The sequence below is a fragment of the Myotis daubentonii genome, chromosome 10 (assembly GCF_963259705.1).
Source record: "Myotis daubentonii chromosome 10, mMyoDau2.1, whole genome shotgun sequence".
NCBI lineage: Eukaryota > Metazoa > Chordata > Mammalia > Chiroptera > Vespertilionidae > Myotis > Myotis daubentonii.
Genome location: NC_081849.1, coordinates 7390037 through 7410516, shown reverse-complemented (window position 1 = coordinate 7410516; position 20480 = coordinate 7390037). Strand labels below are relative to the sequence as shown.

At 43.8% G+C, this 20480-nt stretch overlaps 1 protein-coding gene across 1 annotated transcript in view; it reads left to right on the top strand.

Moving 5' to 3' along the window:
- The first annotated feature begins 1343 nt into the window (after positions 1–1343).
- Positions 1344–20480, top strand: part of AOC1 (amine oxidase copper containing 1) — a 58691-nt gene continuing 39554 nt past the window's right edge. Inside the window, exon 1 of the mRNA XM_059711506.1 lies at positions 1344–1415. The gene's annotated coding sequence lies outside the window, so the exon portion shown is untranslated. The remainder of the gene's footprint in view (positions 1416–20480) is intronic.

The window sequence follows — 20480 nt, the reverse complement described above, 5'->3', positions numbered from 1 at the left end:
GGAAGCTTGGGTCTCGGGTGTGAGGGACAACACAGAGGCAGTTAGGGGCGATCAGGCAGGCAGGCGAGTGGTTAGGGGTGATCAGGAAGGAAAAGGGGATAGGAGCGATCAGGAAGACAGGCAGATGCAGTGGGGCAATCAGGCAGGCAGGCAGGCAGGCAAGTGGTTAGGAGCCAGCGGTCCCGGATTGTGAGAGGGATGTCTGACTGCCGGTTTAGGCCCAATCCCGGCAGTCGGACATCCCCCGAGGGGTCTCAAAGTGCGAGAGGGTGAGGCCAGGCTGAGGGACCCCCATCCCATGCATGAATTTCGTGAATTTGGCCTTTTGTCCTATGTAATAAAAGGCTAATATTCAAATTTTTCCCTTAACTGTGAGTTCAACTAGGAGTTGGAACAGGGGGCGTGGCTGGCTGGCCAACAGTCCACTGCTTGTACCTCCCGGCCGGGCAGGCCCAATCAGACCCGATTTGGGCAGGCCGGCCAAACCCAACCTGTGCACAAATTTGTGCACCAGGCCTCTAGTATAACAATAAAAAATAAGCACTCAAGACTTGGTGATTAAGAAGATAAAGACCTGTTGGTCCTTTCTATCAAGCCCAAGCTTGCCTTTGTCATCTAACTAAACCATCTTAGTACTGTGTCCCCTCCCTGCACAGGTGCCTCCCCGACCACTGCCCCTGTCCCTTCTCCTTTCTCTGGGCCCTGGCCACAGCCATCCTGAGGAATTTCTCCCCAGCCAATCCTTCCCTTCCTTCTGAATCCTTTCAGGGTCTCCGAGATGCAAAGAAGACTTCCTCTAGAGTCTCAGCTCAGTGGCTTCACACTCCCTGTGCTGCTCTGACTCTGCCTCTGGCTCAGGCTCAGGCTTAGGCTGCCCATCCTAGACGTTGGTCAGGTTGCCTATTTTTGTTGGTGGCTCTCCATTCACTTCAGCTGAGACTGCTTGCTGGAAAATTTCCTCTTGTCTTTATCTCTAGCCTCTGAAACTCAGCATTTACTTTAATAATTTATGGCATCACACAACTCACATTGCTCACAACAGGGAATACGACACCTTAGACAGCTCCTGTGGATGGGGCCCTGTGGCAGGAGGAATGAAAGGAATCAGACAAGTAGGACACGGTTTTGGGAGAAACAGAAGTGAACCCCGCAGCTGAAGTGATGGAGGCCTGGGGCGTTTCCAAACTTGGGTACTTCTAGGGGCAACAGAATCCCCTGGCTGCGGAGCCTCATGCCCATCCTCGACAACCACCCCTGCCCTCTGGGAGCCCCCTGAGCCCTACGTGGCTCCCCATCTTGGTTGACCCAGCCCTCACCCTGTTCCTCCCTCTAGGGCAGGTCCAACAGAGCCATAAAGCTCCAGAAGGAGCCCAGACAAAGGCTGGCTGCAGAGGCGAGAGGAGCAGAGCACACAGGTATGTTCTGATGAGCCATCGGGAGAGTCGAGAAGAGGATGACTGGCAGGGGAGAGAAGCGAGGCCTTGAGTGAGGGGCCAAGAGAAATGAAGACCCGAAAGGCCCAGAAAGCCAGGGGCAACCTCCTAGAGGCGAGATGGTAAAGGCTCAGTGGGGAGCTAGATACTATTCTCAGGCGGAGAGCAGAAGAGTACACTGGCCGCCATGTTCTCCCCTCTCGTGATTTCAGTGCCACAGTCCACACCCCAGCTGCCCACTGGGGCACCACACACAGGACTGTGCTGGGGAGGATAAGCTTAAAGGGACAGCCAAGTCACCTCCCTCTTCTACAGAGCAGAAAGGCATTTGGGGATAAGCAGTTCTAAAAATGAGGACCCAGCCGAGAAAAGACATTAGGAACTTAAATACATATTCCTGAGTGAACGAAGCCAGTCTGAAACGGCTACAGACTGGTGAGCCCAACCTTATGACATTCTGGAAAAGGCAAAAAATTATGGAGATGGTAAAAGATCAAGGGTTGGGGTGGGGAGGGCTGAGTAGCTGAGCACAGAGGATTTTTAGGGCAGTGAAACTACTCCGTAGGACTAGCAATGGCGGTTACATGTCAGTACACACCTGTCCAAACCATAGAATGTACAGCACCAAGAGTAAACTATGGGCTGTGGGTACTAATGAAATGTCAGTGTAGGTTCACTAATTATAACAAATGTACCACTCTGGTGAGGAGTGTTGAAAATGGGAAAGACTGTACACGTGGGGGCAGAAGGCAGACGGGGAATCTTTGTACCTTTGCCCAATTTTGTTGTGAACTTAGAACTGCTCTAAAAAGTAAAGTCTACTTTAAAAAGATGTTGACCCAAAATGTAATGGTAAAACAAGAGCTCACCCCGTAGCCTTCTGCGGTCTCTGGCTTCCCCCAGTACCGCTGTGTCTCACCCATCGCTTCAGGCTGGACAGCACAAAGTCAGGTGAGTCCCCCCCCCCTTGCACCAGGGCCAGGGGGACAGGACGAGGCACAGGGACAGATTGGCTGCTCTGGGGGATGGGCTATGAGTGAAGACCCTGACCACACCCACCCACAAAAATAGAAGGGAAAGGGACATCTCCCTGTATCACCACCTTGGATGGCTACACCCTGAAGTGCCCTCCTAGGACCCACAGATGGTCAATTGGCCACAACCTGAGTGGCCCACCAAGGACACAAAGCAGCCGGGCAGCACTGGCCAACTGGTCCTCATTCAGCCATAGTCTACAGCCTAATCTCAGTCAAATCTTTCTATGCTGCTCAAATTTAAAATCTTCTGGTACCACTGAGCATCTCCTGAAGGTTGGCTTTTAAAAAGAAGAGTAGCACCGGCCATGGTGGCTCAGTGATTGAGTGTCAACCTATGAACCAGGAGGTCATAGTTTCATTCCTGGTCGGGGTATATGTCCGGGTGGCAGGCTTGATCCTTTAGGGGGCATGCAGGAGGCATCCAATCAATGATTTTCATCATTGTTGTTTCTTTTTTTCTTCTTTTTTTTTAATTAAATCTTTATTGTTCAGATTATCACATTAGTTACTCTTTTTTCCCACCATAACTCCCCTCCACCCAGTTCCCACCCCACCCACTGTCCTCATCCATAGGTGCACGATTATTGTCCAATCTCTTCCCTCACCCGACACCCCTTTCCCCCCGCCCCAAGAATAGTCCATTCCCTTTCTATGTCCCTGATTCTATTACAATCGCCAGTTCATACTGTTCATCAGATTATTTATTCCCTTGATTTTTAGATTCACTTGTTAATAGATGTATATTTGTTGTTCATAATTTGTATTTTTACCTTTTTCTTCTTCTTCCTCTTCTTAAAGGATACCTTTCAGCATTTCATATAATACTGGTTTGGTGGTGATGAACTCCTTTAGCTTTTTCTTATCTGTGAAGCTCTTTATCTGACCTTCAGTTCTGAATGATAGTTTTGCTGGATAAAGTAGTCTTGGTTGTAGGTTCTTGGTATTCATCACTTTGAATATTTCTTGCCACTGCCTTCCTGCTTGCAAAGTTTCTGTTGAGAAATCAGCTGACAGTCGTATGGGTACTCCCTTGTAGGTAACTGAGTTTCTTTCTCTTGCTGCTTTTAGGATTCTCTCTTTGTCTTTTGCTCTTGGCATTTTAATTATGATGTGTCTTGGTGTGGTCCTCTTTGGATTCCTTTTGTTTGGGGTTCTCTGCGCTTCCTGGACTTGTAAGTCTATTTCTTTCATTATTTCTTCAAATAGGTTTTCAATATCTTGCTCTCTCTCTTCTTCTGGCACCCCTATAATTCGGATGTTGGTACGCTTGAAGCTGTCCCAGAGGCTCATTACACTATCTTCGTATTTTTGGATTCTTTTTTCATTTTGCTTTTCCAGTTGGGTGTTTTTTGTTTCTTTGTATTTAAAATCGTTGACTTGATTCTTGCGATCCTCTGGTCTGTTGTTGGGAGTCTGTATAATGTTCTATACTTCAGTCAGTATATGCTTAATTTCTAGTTGGTCCTTTATCACAACATCGAGGGTCTCTTTAGATTTCTTGAGGATCTCACTACATTTATCAGCGGTCTCACCAGTCTTCTTGAAGATCTCACTACATTTATCGGCGGTCTCACCAGTCTTTTCGAGGGCCTTATTAAGTTTATCGGTGGCTTCTAGACAGTTCTTTAAAAACCTTAAAAGTGTGGTTTTGAACTCTATATCCAGCAGTTTGCTTTCCTCCAATTCTGTCATTTGTGTCCTGTTTCTTTGTCTCGGCATTTTTTATGTTTCGCTGTGTCGATAGAGTTCCTTTCTGTGCTAAGTGTCCCAATTACCTGAGGTAGACACTCTTGGTGCACCCCCTTGTGGGCTTTGTGCACAGTCTTGTTGTAATTAAGCCTTGATTGTTGTAGTTATCACTGTGAGGAATTAACCTCCAGGCCAATTGGCTGTGAGAATCAGCTGTGTCTGCAGTGGGAGAACTTCTGTGCTACAGACACCCCTCTGGGGGTAGACTTGCTTGGATGGGGCTTTGGTGCTCACTGAGTCTGCCCCCTGAGTGTGTCTTTTATGGTTCTACAGAGCTGCAAACTGGATGGTCCCACTCTGACCTCTGGGCTTCCTGGCTCCTGGATCTCTAGGGAGGTGCTAATCTAGCCTTTGCCTGAGGCTATCCAGCAAAAGTCTCCCTGCAGGGCTTGGGCGGGGCAGGTCCCAGGGGATCAACAGGGCGGGGTTAGCAATTATGGCTGCTCTCAGTCTTGCCCTCAGAGGCTCTGCTTCTCAGTGTCCCAGTAATCGCTGCAAGCCCCACGGAGAGAAAGCTGCCCTAGGGTTCTGAGCGATGCCAGACAGTCCCGCTTCTCCCGTATGAGTCTGGGTCCCTAGAGACTCGCCCGGAGCTGGAGCTCAGACTCTGAGACTCCCTCCCAATTGAAAACAACAACCACGCCCTCAGCTGCCAGCCCGCTCCGCATGCACTGGCACCTTAGTATTTTACTTCAGCACTGCGCCTCCTCTGAGTCTCGGTATGTTTTACTCTTTCCTCCTAGTTGTAGAACTTCCACTCAGCCAGCCTTCTTATGGTTCTGGATGATGTCCATTCCGTCTTTTAGTTGTATTTTTGAAGTGGTTCTTCGAGGCAGCAAACTCCGATGTTTACCTAAGCTGCCATCTTGGTTTCTCCGAGGTGATCCTCATCATTGTTGTTTCTATCTCCTTCTGAAATAAATAAAAAAATTTTTTTTAAAAAAAAAAAAAAAGAAGAGTAGCTTGGGATTCTTGAGTGCTTCCTAGAAGGTAAGCACAGTTCTAAACACATTATTCTACTGACCAATTGATTTCTCTCTAGGAAAATCAATTGTGCATTGGCCCAACTAGGAAACGTGGTTGTTTATTTCCATTGTACAATTGAGAAGCCCAGAGAGTTTAAGCAACCTGCCCAAGGTCACACAGCTGGTCGTACGGGTGGGACATGTAGCTCTTGAACGCAGGCAGCCTGACACCAGAGCCCACTCTTTGAACTTCTGCACTGCATTTCAAATTTTAGAATGAAAAAATTCTGGTGTATCAAAAATATAGCTCTACTATTAATACCCATGTCAACATAAAAAACATCCAAACCTATAGATAATTTTCATAAGGGTTTATTTGAGCCAAAACTGATGACAAGTGACAGGAAGCAGGATCTCAAGTCCTCCTGAGAATGACAGTTTGTAGTCTCAGTTATACATTGGGAGTTGAGAAAGATGACATGAAGATGCAAGAAAGCAAGCGCCAATGCACAATTGACAAGATTGTATGCTCCCTTGAGGATGGTTACACCTCGGAGGGAATGAAAAAGAGGTTCACTGTGGTATTTCAGAGGTGTATTAACCTAGAATCTAGGTCTCAGATAAACAACAACATGGCCAGGGCTGGCTTAAAAACCTCTCATGGCCCGGGCCATCACTGCCCACCATGACCTGCCCAGGGAAGGGTTTATGATTTATCACTGCACCCCCTTTTTGTCCACACAGAGGACACAAGAAGTGCATTTGGAGAGGTGCCCCGTGTCACAGGCTCTGGCTGAGTCACCCTAAAGGTGGAGTGTGAATGTCACATTCATTTGCGGCTAGGGTTCAGGATCCAGAAAAGGGGCCATGCACAACCGAATACACTAGACAAGAAATAAGAATTTAGATGGCATTGGGGCCAAGCAAAAAAAACCTTTCTCTAGTGGAGAGGCTCTCTGACTTCTGAGTCCCATTTGCTTCTATTCACTTGAATACACATTTGCCCTTTAGGAATGCATACAGGCATATCAAAGGTAAAGCTTGGTAAACAGTAAAAGGATTACCAGGTTAGGGGATTGCCTTGAGCCATTTGGCCAAGAGCAGGGAAATACTATGCTGAATATTGGTCTTAGCCTCCAGCATTTCCCCATTTTTGTTTTCTTAATAAATTTAGAAAGGTGTATGCCATTTGCAGAGCTTGAGTCCTTTTAAGACTTTTCATTCCGCATCAGCAGACTAGAAATAAACATATAAGAACAAGAATGAGACAGAGTTCTTTCATGTCCTTTTTAAATTGCTGCCAGGCATTTAAGGAATTAGTCTGTAGTAGGCCTCTTTCTGGGTCATTAGTTCTTTGTGGGTCCCCTTCCCAATTACTATCCCTGTGACATGACAGCAATGATATTCAAGTTCTGGACTGTGGGCAGACGGTGGGCAATGACAATGCAGGTCTGACCTTCTTTGGCTTTGTTCAGGGCAACCTGCACCATCACACAACTGATGACTGCTAGCATGGAAGGCTTCTTCACCATCCCCCAGGTCATTTCCGGGCTGCTTCTCCTCTTTCTTGTTCTCCTCCCATTCCTTATCTTCAGCATGTTGCCCGGGGCCACTGCTATCTGTGGCTGAAGCAGTCCACTGTTTGCAGCCACTGGTACAGGGTGAAGCTCAGGTGCAAGGTCCTCCCTCGGATTCATGTTGCAGGAATCCACACAGACTTGGAGGAGTTTTCTGGAAATACACAAGCATATCCTCGACCAAAAGTTAATAAAGGGACCCTTCCATAAACCAGACTCGGGATCTTTCCATTTGACCAGACCATTTTCCTTTAGCTTATTCTGACACCAGTGTAATTCTATGGGTGTCTTGCCATCAGCATTACAAGTGAAAAAATTTTAAGTAATTAAGGCTTGATGTAGTTTACTTACAGGAGATTTCTTCACTATTCCCCCTTTTTGTTTTTAAAATTGGGAACATGAAAGAGGGATATTCCTTGGTAATCTGTTTTGCCTGCTGCCGCGTTAATGAGAATTGTTTAGACAACATTTTGGCAGGCTGATGTAAAAGCTGATGAGATTCTGTGGCCTGATTTACTAAAGTAACTAATTGATCGGCATATGCATTTCCTTTTGTTGAAGGACCAGGACCTGTTTAAATAGTATAAATAGACTTTGGTCACTGAGCCATTTTAATTGAGTAGTTGCAATTCTGTTTACCAGGCCAGCAGCATATACGGTTCAGAAATAATATTAAGAGGCTTTTGGAAATTCTGCAATGCAGCCTTGATAGCTTCTAATTCAATTGTTTGTACAGAAGTATGACTGATCTGGATGACTCAGTCTGAATTCATTGCATGATAACTAGTTTTACTATTAGATGAACCATTAGTAAACTAGTTAATGCTCCAGGAATAGGTTCCTGTATAGTATTTTTGGTATAATAATAGGGGTGTGATATAAAAATTGTAGTAACTTGTTTTTTAATAGGTGACAACTAAGTTCCCCTAAATATTCACTTATTTCAATTTGCCAATTTAAATCAGTCTGAAATAAGGTTTATTTTCTAACTTCATTTGTCCTTGGGTGTGGACAGCAAATGATAGAAATTGGATTTTTGTTATCAGTCTTTTTGAGTATATAGACATAAGCTTTCTTTAGGGAGAAAAAATGCGAATAATTTACTCTTAAGTGTCCTTGGTTTAGGGAAGATAGGATTTACTAGATGGCTCCAAACCACTTGGCATTTATATTTTCTAGATGGTTGCAAACTGCTGTTACATGCAAGCTACGAAATTAGAAAATGATTCTGTAGGTCTTTATATATACTTCATAAAAACTTTCTTAGTATACTGAATAAATTTGTCATTCATCCCATAGAGATTTTTAGATAAGGTCTTAACTAATTAATGTTCTCTAATAATTTCTAAAAGTCATTTAAAGTTTTAAGGCAATCTTTTCATATTTCCACCTTTTGAGGCCTAATATATTGACTTTTAATTACAGTTCCTAGGTATGTAAAGAGCATTTCCCTCTGTATTTCCTCCCAGAGTGATCTCTAAGCCACAGTTAAGGAGTTTCCTTTAAACACCTTATCTTTCTTTTAAACAAAGCAACAAACTTGGTTGCTATTCAGAAAACACTTTAGGAGAGAGGTATGCTGGACAATACTGCACTACATACATTTGAAGTAAATCTCTTTCACTTATGGTGTCTCATTAACAGTGAGATTTAATGCTTGAATAATGACTTTTAGTTTACTTTGTAAATAGTAACAAAAGATTTTAAAATTTCTCCTTCTATTAAGCTTAAATTTGCTCTTAAACAGCATTTTTTTGGCTACTGCTCATTTGCATATGTATGCAAATTTTACTTTGGACTTCGTTAGAACCAATTGCTCATAAAATATTGGCTTCCCATATAAATAAGTTTATATAAGGCCGTGATTATTTTGTAAAAAGCCAATCCATCAAGCAATCAAAGCATGCATTTTTATTGAAAAAGTAAAGTAAGCAAACCTATGTATTTGACCTATGAAGTACAGATGCCACCCTACCCCCCAGCCTATCTGAAAAGCAGGCTGTCTGAGGCATTGTGTATGAAACCTTGTCCCACCAAGCTTAGAGGTTGAAACCTTATAATATTTAATATGTATGCATATAAATAGGACACAGTTATTAATTTCTATTTGATAAAGCTTCCCACATGATTTCAAGTATAGTAGATCAACCTAATTTGGTTTAAAAATATTTCTTTAAAGAAGAGAGAATAAATCCATGAATCATCCCAGGGCCCTTAAAATATCCCAAAGCTATCTCTCAGTTAAAGTCTTGAACTTTAACTTGGAAAGACTATCAAATATACATAACCCAAAGATTATATTATACACTCTTTGTAATTATTCTAAAAGATATCTATTAAAAAATGGCGGCAGAGGAGGAGGATGCTGCATGGTCATGCTCCCAGGAACAAGCTGGAATTACAACTGAAATATGAGAAGGCTTCCTGAATAATCAATGGAAAACTCACAGGAGAGAACCCTGATACCCAAGGACCAAAGGTGGAGCCGGCATAGAGACTGGTAGGAGGGGCAGAGACGTGGCCCAGAGAGGGGAACTGAAGTGCCAGAGAGATATCCTCAAAGTGAAGGCCATAACAAGAGATAAGGAAGGCCACTTCATAATACTAAAGGGATCAATACAAAAGAATATATAGCCCTGATAAACATATATGCACCCAATGCAGGAGCACCCAAATACATAAAAAAAAACTCCAGGAAGATATCAAAGGAGAGATCGACAATAAGACAATCATAGTAGAGGACATTAATACACCACTGACATCACTGGATAAATCCTCTACACAAACAATCAGCAATGAAACAGCAATTCTAAATGACTCACTAGATCAGATGGACTTAATTGACATCTTCAGAACACTTCTCCCCAAGGCCACGGAATATACATTATTCTCAAGGGCTCATGGGACATATTCAAAACTAGACCACATATTGGGTCACAAACAAAGTCTCCCCAAATTCAAGAAGATTGAAATCATACCAAGCATCTTCTCAGACCACAATGGCATAATATTAGAAATAAACTACAATAAAAACAACCCAAAATACTCAAACACTTGGAAGCTGAATAGCATGTTATTAAATATTGATTGGGTTACCAATGAGATCAAAGAAGAAATTAAAAACATCTTGGAAACTAATGACAATGAAAACACAACAATCCAAAACCTATGGGACACAATGAAAGCAATCCTGAGAGGTAAGTTTATAGCTCTACAGGCCTATCTCAAAAAAACAAGAAAAAATGATAGTAAATCATCTAACTCTACAACTCGAATAATTAGAAAGAGAGCAACAAGAAAAGCCCAGAGTGAGCAGAAGGAAGGAGATAATAAAGATTAGAGCAGAAATAAATGACATAGAGACCAAAAAAACAAAACAGAAAATCAATGAAACCAAGAGCTGGTTCTTTGAAAGGATAAACAAGATTGATGAACCTCTAGCCAGGCTCACCAAGAAGCAAAGAGAGAGGACCCAAATAAACAAAATCAGAAATGATAGAGGCAAAATAACAACAGACCCCACAGAAATACAAATGATTGTTAAATAATACTATGGACAACTCTACTCCAACAACTCAGACAACCTGGAGGAAATGGACAAATTCCTAGAAAAATACAGCATTCCAAAACTCAATCAGGAAGAATCTAAAAACCTCAACAGGCCAATAACTATGGAAGAAATTGAAGCAGTCATCAAAAAGCTTCCATCAAACAAAAGCCCAGGACCAGACGGCTTCACAGGGGAGTTTTACCAAACATTCAAGGAAGAACTAAAACCTATCCTCCTCAGACTACTACAAAAAATTCAAGAGGAAGGAACACTTCCAAGCTCATTCTATGAAGCCAGCATCACCCTAATACCAAAACCAGGGAAAGACAACACAATGAAAGAGAATTACAGGCCAATATCCCTCATGAACATAGATGCCAAAATCCTCAACAATATCTTAGCAAATCGGATCCAGCAGTACATCAGAAAGATCATACACCATGACCAAGTAGGATTTATCCCAGGGATGCAAGGATGGTACAATATCCGCAAATCAATAAACGTGATACATCACATAAACAAATTGAAAGAAAAAAACCACATGGTCATATCAATTGATGCAGAAAAAGCATTTGACAAAATTCAACACCCATTTTTGATAAAAACTCTCAGCAAGGTGGGAGTAGAAGGATCATACCTCAACATAATAAAAGCCATATATGACAGGCACACAGCCAACATCATACTCAATGGACAAAAACTAACACCATTTCCCCTAAGAACAGGAACAAGACAGGGATGCCCCCTCTCACCACTCCTGTTCAACATAGTACTGGAAGTGTTAGCCATTGCAATTCGGCAAGAAGAAGAAATAAAAGGCATCCAAATTGGAAAAGAGGAAGTAAAACTGTCCTTATTTGCAGATGACATGATATTATACATACAAAACCCTAGACATTCCATCAAAAAGCTACTAGACTTAATACATGAATTTGGCAATGTAGCAGGATACAAAATTAACCCCAAGAAATCTGAGGCATTTCTATACACCAATAGTGAACTTTCAGAAAGAGAGATTATAAAAACAATCCCGTTTACCATTGCACCAAAAAAATTAAGCTACCTAGGAATAAACTTAACTAAAGAGGTAAAAGACCTCTACTCAGAAAACTACAGGACGTTGAAAAAAGATATAGAGGAAGACATAAACAGATGGAAGAACATACCGTGTTCATGGATTGGTAGAATCAACATCATTAAAATGTCCATACTACCCAAAGCAATCTATAAATTCAACGCACTTCCCATTAAAATACCAACGGCATACTTCAGAGATCTAGAACGAACTTTCCAAAAATTCATCTGGAATAAAAGAAGACCCCGAATAGCTGCAGCAATCCTGAAAAAGAACAAAGTAGGTGGGATCTCAATACCAGATATCAAGTTGTATTACAAAGCCACTGTTCTCAAAACTGCCTGGTACTGGCACAAGAATAGGCATATAGATCAATGGAATAGAATAGAGAGCCCAGAAATCGGCCCGAACCAATATGCTCAATTAATATTTGACAAAGGAGGCAAGAACATACAATGGAGCCAAGATAGTCTCTTCAATAAATGGTGTTGGGAAAATTGGACAGATATATGCAAGAAAATGAAACTAGACCACCAACTTACACCATATACAAAAATAAACTCAAAATGGATAAAGGACTTAAATGTACGACAGGATACCATAAAAATTCTAGAAGAATCCAAAGGCAAGAAAATCTCAGACATATGCCGAAGCAATTTCTTCACTGATACAGCTCCTAGGGCACTTGAAACTAAAGAAAAAATGAACAAATGGGACTACATCAAAATAAAAAGCTTCTGCACAGCAAAAGAAACCATCAACAAAACAACGAGAAAACCCACTGTGTGGGAAAACATATTTGCCAATGACATATCTGATAAGGGCCTAATCTCCAAAATTTATAGGGAACTCATACAACTTAACAAAAGGAAGATAAACAATCCAATCAAAAAATGGGCAAAGGACCTAAATAGACACCTTTCAAAAGAGGACATTCAGAAAGCCAAGAGACATATGAAAACATGCTCAAAGTCACTAATCATCCGAGAGATGCAAATCAAAACAGCAATGAGGTACCATCTCACACCTGTCAGACTGGCTATCATCAACAAATCAACAAACGACAAGTGCTGGAGAGGTTGTGGAGAAAAAGGAACACTTGTGCACTGCTGGTGGGAATGCAGACTGGTGCAGCCACTATGGAAGACAGTATGGAGTTTCCTTAAAAAACTGAAAATGGAACTCCCATTTGACCCTGTGATCCCACTTCTAGGAATATATCCCAAGAAACCAGAAACACCAATCAGAAAGGATATATGCACCCCTATGTTCATAGCAGCACAATTCACCATAGCTAAGATCTGGAAACAGCCTAAGTGCCCATCAGTAGATGAATGGATTAGAAAACTGTGGTACATCTACACGATGGAATACTATGCTGCTGTAAAAAGGAAGGAACTCTTACCATTTGCAACGTCATGGATGGAACTGGAGAGCATTATGCTAAGTGAAATAAGCCAGTCAATAAAGGAAAAATACCACATGATCTCACTCATTCATGGACAATAGAGACCATTATAAACTTTTGAACAATAATAGATACAGAGGCAGAGCTGCCTCAAACAGATTGTCAAACTGCAGCGGGAAGGCCGGGGAGGGTTGGGGGGCAGGAGGTAGTGGGGTAAGAGATCAACTAAAGGACTTGTATGCATGCATATAAGCATAACCAATGGACATAAGACACTGGGTGATAGGGGAGGCTAGGGGACTGTCTAGGGCGGGGGGATAAAATGGATACATATGTAATACCCTTTGTAATACTTTAAGCAATAAAAAAAAAAAAAAACAATGTGGATGGATATCAAAAACTTTATGCTATCCAAAAGAATCCAGACATTAGAGTACCTACTGTATAATTCCACTTATGTGAAAGTGTATATTACGTGAAACTATCCATAATAACAGAAACCAGAGAGGCAATTGCCTTGGGTTGGGTCTATGTATGGTATGTGTGGAGGAAGTTACCACAATGATTCACAAGGGAATTCTCTGAGATGATAGAAATTTTCTGTATCTTTACAGTAATAATTACACAGGTGTATACATTTGTCAAAACTCATCAAAATGTATACTTAAAATGGGTGTGTCTTAATACCTCAATAAAGTTTATTTAAGAAGTTCTAGAAATTGAATAGGCAAGGAACAAACAGAAAAGAAAGTAGTAAAAGTATTCATATGCAAAAAATAAGCTCATACCAAATAGGTAAATACCCTAGTCAAATCAATAGAAGACAGATTACCAATAAAACACTGGATAAGAAGCAGATACTTCACAAAAGTAGTACAAAAGTAGTGTGTGTGTGCCCTAGCCAGTTTGGCTCAGTGGATAGAGTGTCAGCCTGCGGACTGAAGGGTCCCAGGTTCATTCCGGCCAAGGGCACATGCCCGGGTTGTGGGCTCTATCCCCAGTGGGGGGGGGGGGGTGTGCAGGAGGCAGCCAATCAATGACGCTCTCCCACCATTGATGTTTCTATCTCTCTCTCCCTCTTCCTTCCACTCTGAAATCAATAAAGAAATATAGTTTTTAAAAAAAAAAAAAAAAAAAAAAAAAAAAAAAGCTTGCAGCAAACAAAAGCCCTGGGCCAGACGGCTTCACAGGGGAGTTTTACCAAACATTCAAGGAAGAACTAAAACCTATCCTCTTCAGACTACTACAAAAAATCCAAAAGGAAGGAACACTTCCAAGCTCATTCTATGAAGCCAGCATCACCCTAATACCAAAACCAGGGAAAGACAACACAATGAAAGAGAATTACAGGCCAATATCCCTCATGAACATAGATGCCAAAATCCTCAACAATATCTTAGCAAATCGGATCCAGCAGTACATCAGAAAGATCATACACCATGACCAAGTAGGATTTATCCCAGGGATGCAAGGATGGTACAATATCAGCAAATCAATAAACGTGATACATCACATAAACAAATTGAAAGAAAAAAAAACACATAGTCATATCAATTGATGCAGAAAAAGCATTTGACAAAATCCAACACCCATTTTTGATAAAAACTCTCAGCAAGGTGGGAATAGAAGGATCATACCTCAACATAATAAAAGCCATATATGACAGGCACACAGCCAACATCATACTCAATGGACAAAAACTAACACCATTTCCCCTAAGAACAGGAACAAGACAGGGATGCCCCCTCTCAACACTCCTGTTCGATATAGTACTGGAAGTATTAGCCATTGCAATTAAACAAGAATAAGAAATAAAAAGCATCCAAATTGGAAAAGAAGAAGTAAAACTGTCCTTATTTGCAGTTGACATGATATTATACAAAAAAAACCCTAAAGACTCCATCAAAAAATATTAGACTTAATAAATGAATTCGGCAAAGTAGCAGGATACAAAATTAACACCAAGAAATCTATTGCATTTCTATACACCAATAGTGAGCTTACAGAAAGAGAGACTAAAAAAAAATCCCATATACCATCGTACCAAAAAAATTAAGCTACCTAAGAATAAACTTAACTAAAGAGGTAAAAGACCTCTACTCAGAAAACTACAGGACGTTGAAAAAAGATATAGAGGAAGACATAAGCAGATGGAAGAACATACCATGTTCTTGGATTGGTAGAATCAACATCATTAAAATGTCCATACTACCCAAAGCAAGCTATAAATTCAATGCACTTCCCATTAAAATACCAACGGCATATTTCACAAGCCCAGAACAAACTCTCCAAACATTCATCTGGAATAAAAAAACACCCCGAATAGCTGCAGTGATCCTGACAAAGAACAAAGTAAGTGGGATCTCAATACCAGATATCAAGCTGTATTACAAAGCCACTGTTCTCAAAACTGCCTGGTATTGGCACAAAAACAGACATATAGATCAATGGAATGGAATAGAGAGCCCAGAAATCGGCCCGAACCAATATGCTCAATTAATATTTGACAAAGAAGGCAAGAATATACAATGGAGTCAAGATAGTCTCTTCAATAAATGGTGTTGGGAAAATTGGACAGATACATGCAAGAAAATGAAACTAGACCACCAACTTACACCATACACAAACATAAACTCAAAATGGATAAAGGACTTAAATGTATGACGAGAAACCATAAAAATACTAGAAGAATCCAAAGGCAACAAAATCTCAGACAGATGCTGAAGCAATTTCTTCACTGATACAGCTCCTAGGGCATTGGAAACTAAAGAGGAAATAAACAAATGGGACTACATCAAAATAAAAAGCTTCTGCACAGCAAAAGAAACCATCAACAAAACAACAAGAAAACCCACTGCATGGGAAAACATATTTGCCAATGTCATATCTGATAAGGGCCTAATCTCTAAAATTTATAGGGAACTCATACAACTTAACAAAAGAAAGATAAACAATCCAATCAATAAATGAGCAAAGGACCTAAATAGACACCTTTCAAAAGAGGACATTCAGAAAGCCAAGAGACATATGAAAACATGCTCAAAGTCACTAATCATCCCAGAGATGCAAATCAAAGCAACAATGAGGTACCATCTCACACCTGTCAGAATGGCTATCATCAACAAATCCACAAAGGACAAGTGCTGGAGAGGATGTGGAGAAAAGGGAACACTCGTGCACTGCTGGTGGGAATGCAGACTGGTGCAGCCACTATGGAAGACAGTATGGAGTTTCCTCAAAAAACTAAAAATCAGAACCCAGATGGCGGCGTAGGATGTAGACCTGTGTGTGCTGCCTCCCACAACATCATTGAAACTACCAACTGTAAGACAAACAACCACCATTCAGAACCATGGGAAAGTTGGCCCAGTGGAAGTTCTACAACTGGAAGGAATGAAAGAAGCGCAGTGAGACTGAGTAGGAGCTACAGAGGCGCCAAAAACAGAGGTACAGACTCGCACGCCAGGTGAGCTGCAACTGGATGAGTGGGTTTTTTTTTCAATCGGAAGGGGCTACAAACTCTCGAATCCTCTGGGCTTGCTTGGGGCGGGTCTCCGAGGCCCCAGACCCCACGGGCAGAGGTGGCACGGCCTTGCAGCATTCCGAAAGCGAGGGAGGATCTGGTGCGCAGCTGCTCGCTGGCACTGGGGGACGCGAAGACCTGGAGTCCCAGAGTCCCGGAGAGGTGAGGAGCCACAGAGACACTGTCATAGCTATTTGCTCCGCCCTGGCAACTCCCTGAGCCCCCACCCTACTCAATTTACATTCCCATCCAAGCTGTGCCAGAGGCACAAGAGGAAACGCCTGTGCTTGTACAAACTCTCGAATCCTCTGGGCTTGCTCGGGGAGGGTCTCTGAGGCCCCAGGCCCCACAGGGAGAGGGGGCACGGCCTTGCAGCAGTCAGAAAGCAAGGGAGGCTCTGTCTCACAGCTGCTCCCCGGCACTAGGGGACGTAAAGTCCCAGAGCCCCAGAGAGGGGGGGAGCTGTGGAGATGCCATTGCTATTTTCTCCGCCCTGTGACTACCTGAAACCCAGCCCTACTCAATTTACATCCCCATCCAAGCTGTGCCAGCGGCACAAAAAGACCCACCTGCACTTTTGCAGCCTAACCCAACAAACTGCAGACTTCAACTCCTTGTATCCATGGGAGACACACTCAAGATCGAAAGTGCGAGGGCTATGCCCTCCATCTTACCCTGGCTCCTCCATTTTGGGCAGCAGCCTTAGCCATGTGCTCAGCAAGGAGCTTCTTCCCAGAAGCCCAAGCCTCTGCTAGCCACACCTAGGATTTATTTAAACTAACCAATGACAATCAAGGGAAGTGCATGCCATAGAGAGAAACCAAGAAGGTGGCATAGGTTAACACCGGAGATTGCTGCCTCAAACAACCACTTCAAAAAACAACTAAAAGATGGAACAGACATCATCCAGAACCACAGGAAGGCTGGCTGAGTGGAAATTCTACAACTAGGAGGAAAGAGAATATCATACCCAGACTCAGAGGAGGCGCAGTGCTGAAGTGAAATACTAAGTTGCGGGGGCGGAGCGGGCTGGCAGCGGAGGGCGCGGTTGTTGTTTTCAATTGGGAGGGAGTTTCAGACTCTGAGCTCCAGATCCTAGGGACCCAGACTCAAACGGGAGAAGCGGGACTGTCTGGCTTCGGTCCTAACTCAAAGGCAGCTTTCTCTCCGAAGTTTGCAGTGGTTGCTGGGACTCTGTGAGGCAGAGCCCCTAGGGACGGAACTGAGAGCAGCCATAACTGCTTGCTCCACCCGCCCTGTAGATCCCCAGGGACCCGCCCCACCCAAGCCCTGCACAGAGCCATTTGCTGGATAGCCTCAGACAAACGCTAGATTAGCACCGCCCTAGAGACCCAGCACAGAAGCTCTCCCACTGCAGACACAGCGGACTCTCATAGCCAGTAAGCCTGGAGGTCAAATCACCCCCGGTATTGCCGACAACAATCAAGGCTTACCTACAACAAGACTGCGCACAAAGACCACTAGGGGGTGCACCAAGAAAAGATTAAAAAATGCGGAGACAAAGAAACAGGACGCAAATGTCAGAAATGGAAGATATAGAGCTCAAAACCACACTTTTAAGGTCTCTCAAGAACTGTCTAGAAGCCGCCCATAAATGTAGTTAGGTCCTCAAGAAATCTAATGAGACCCTCGATGTTGTGATAAAGACCCAACTAGAAATTAAGCAAACACTGACTGAAATAAAGAATATTATACAGACACCCAACAGCAGACCAGAGGAGCGCAAGAATCAAGTCAAAGATTCGAAATGTGAAGAAGCAAAAAACACCCAACTGGAAAAGCAAAATGAAAAAAGAATCCGAAAATACGAAGATAGTGTAAGGAGCCTCTGGGACAGCTTCAAGCATACCAACATCAGAATTATAGGGGTGCCAGAAGATGAGAGAGAGCAAGATATTGAAAACCTATTTGAAGAAATAATGACAGAAAACTTCCCCCCACTTGGTGAGAGAAATAGACTTACAGGTCCAGGAAGCACAGAGAACCCCAAACAAAAGGAATCCAAAGAGCACCACACCAAGACACATCATCATTAAAATGCCAAGAGCAAAAGACAAAGAGAGAATCCTAAAAGCAGCAAGAGAAAGAAACTCAGTTACCTACAAGGGAGTACCCATACGACTGTCAGCTGATTTCTCAACAGAAACTTTGCAGGCCAGAAGGGAATGGCAAGAAATATTCAAAGTGATGAATACCAAGAACCTACAACCAAGATTGCTTTATCCAGCAAAGCTATCATTCAGAACTGAAGGTCAGATAAAGAGCTTCACAGATAAGGAAAAGCTAAAGGAGTTCATCACCACCAAACCAGTATTATATGAAATGCTGAAAGGTTTCCTTTAAGAAGAGGAAGAAGAAGAAAAAGGAAAAGATACAAATTATGAACAACAAACATGCATCTATCAACAAGTGAATCTAAGAATCAAGTGAATAAATAATCTGGTGATCATAATAGAATCAGGGACATAGAAAGGGAATGGAATGACTATTCTTGGTGGGGAAAGGGGTGTGGGAGATGCGGGAAGAGACTGGACAAAAATCGTGCACCTATGGATGAGGACAGTGGGTGGGGAGTGAGGGTGGAGGGTGGGGTGGGAACTGGGAGGAGGGGAGTTATGGGGGAGGGGGAAGAGGAACAAAGTAATAATCTGAACAATAAAGATTTAATTTTTTTTAAAAAAAGGGAAGTGCGTGCCATAGACACAGCCACATCCTGTGTAACAAGACCCTGACTTGCACCTGGCCAATCGGCAGGGCCCACAGTCCTCTCTCCTCCCCTTACTCCAACCCCCCTATAAAACCCCTCTTCCCACAGGGCTAGCTCTCTGCCCCCCCCCCCTGCAGCCGCTGCGTCGGCGAGTGTGGTCGGGGAGCTCGAGCTAGCCCAAAAAAAGACTCTATCTGCTTTTGCATCGGACTCGGCTGGCTCCCTGGTGGTCTATTGGGGATCCTGAAATCTGGGCTTAACATTTGGGGGCTCGTCCAAGATCCCCAAGACCCTGGAGGGACCCCGATCCGGAGAGTCTGACTGACCGCGGTAAGTCTCTGTGTGTTGTGTGTTCTGTCCTGTGTGAGGTCATTTCTGAAATTCTGTAGTTCCCGAAGTGGTCTAGGTGGACGCACTGGAGGACCACGGGCTGGAGGAGTCGAAAGCTTTTCCACTCCTCCTCTGGAGGGATGCGGAATACCCTCACCTCTGGAGGGATGCGGAAGCCCCTCTCAAGGATCTGAGATGAGGTGGGTCCTAACCTCAGGGGGGGCCGTCCCAACCTCACCGGGGCCATTTCAGCCTCACCGGGGCCGTCCCAACCTCACCGGAGCCATCTCGACCTCACCGGAGCCGTCCTGACCTCACTGGAGCTGTCCCAACCTCACCAGGGCCGTTTCGGGACCACCAGGGCTCTCTCAACCTTACCGGGGCCGTTTTGGCCTCACCGGTGCTGTCTTGATCTCACCAGGGCCGTTTCAACCTCACCAGGGCCGTTTCGTCCCCACTGGGGCCATTGCGGCCTCACCGGGGCCGTCCCGACCTCACCGGGGCCATTCCGACCTAACTGGGGCCATCCCGACCTCACCGGGGCTGTTTCAACCTCATGAGGGCCGTCCCAACCTCACCGGGGCAACACAAAGTTTGGCACTCTGTTTCCTGCTGGGTGGCTCCCCGCCAAACAAAATCTCCAGGCGTTCCTGGTGGCTGAACATCTGGCACGCTGGCTCGGACTTCACCCTCCACCAAATGTACAGACTTCCCGTCTGCCGTCCCCCAACGTCCCACGCGAGACTGGAACCGGTGGACATGGTTGTGCACCTGCTGGTACAGCGGTTCCACATCGCCAGCCGAGCCGGGCCCGGCCCCGGCCTCCCATGAACCCGACTCCGCCCTTCGAGTGCATCCCTCCTGGATGCGAGGAGCCGAAATCTGCAGCCTGCTGGGTTGGGCTCTATACTTGGTGCCTCTGCACATCCTACATAGTCTCAATGCTCTTCTTTCTATGCAAGGAGTTGAAATCTGCAGTTTGTTGGGTTGGGCTCTGTACTTGGTGTCTCTGCACATCCTCCTCAGTCTCAATGCTCTTCTTTCTTTCCTTCCAGTTGTAGAGCTTCCACTGGGCCAGCTTTCCCATGGTTCTGTATGATAGCTG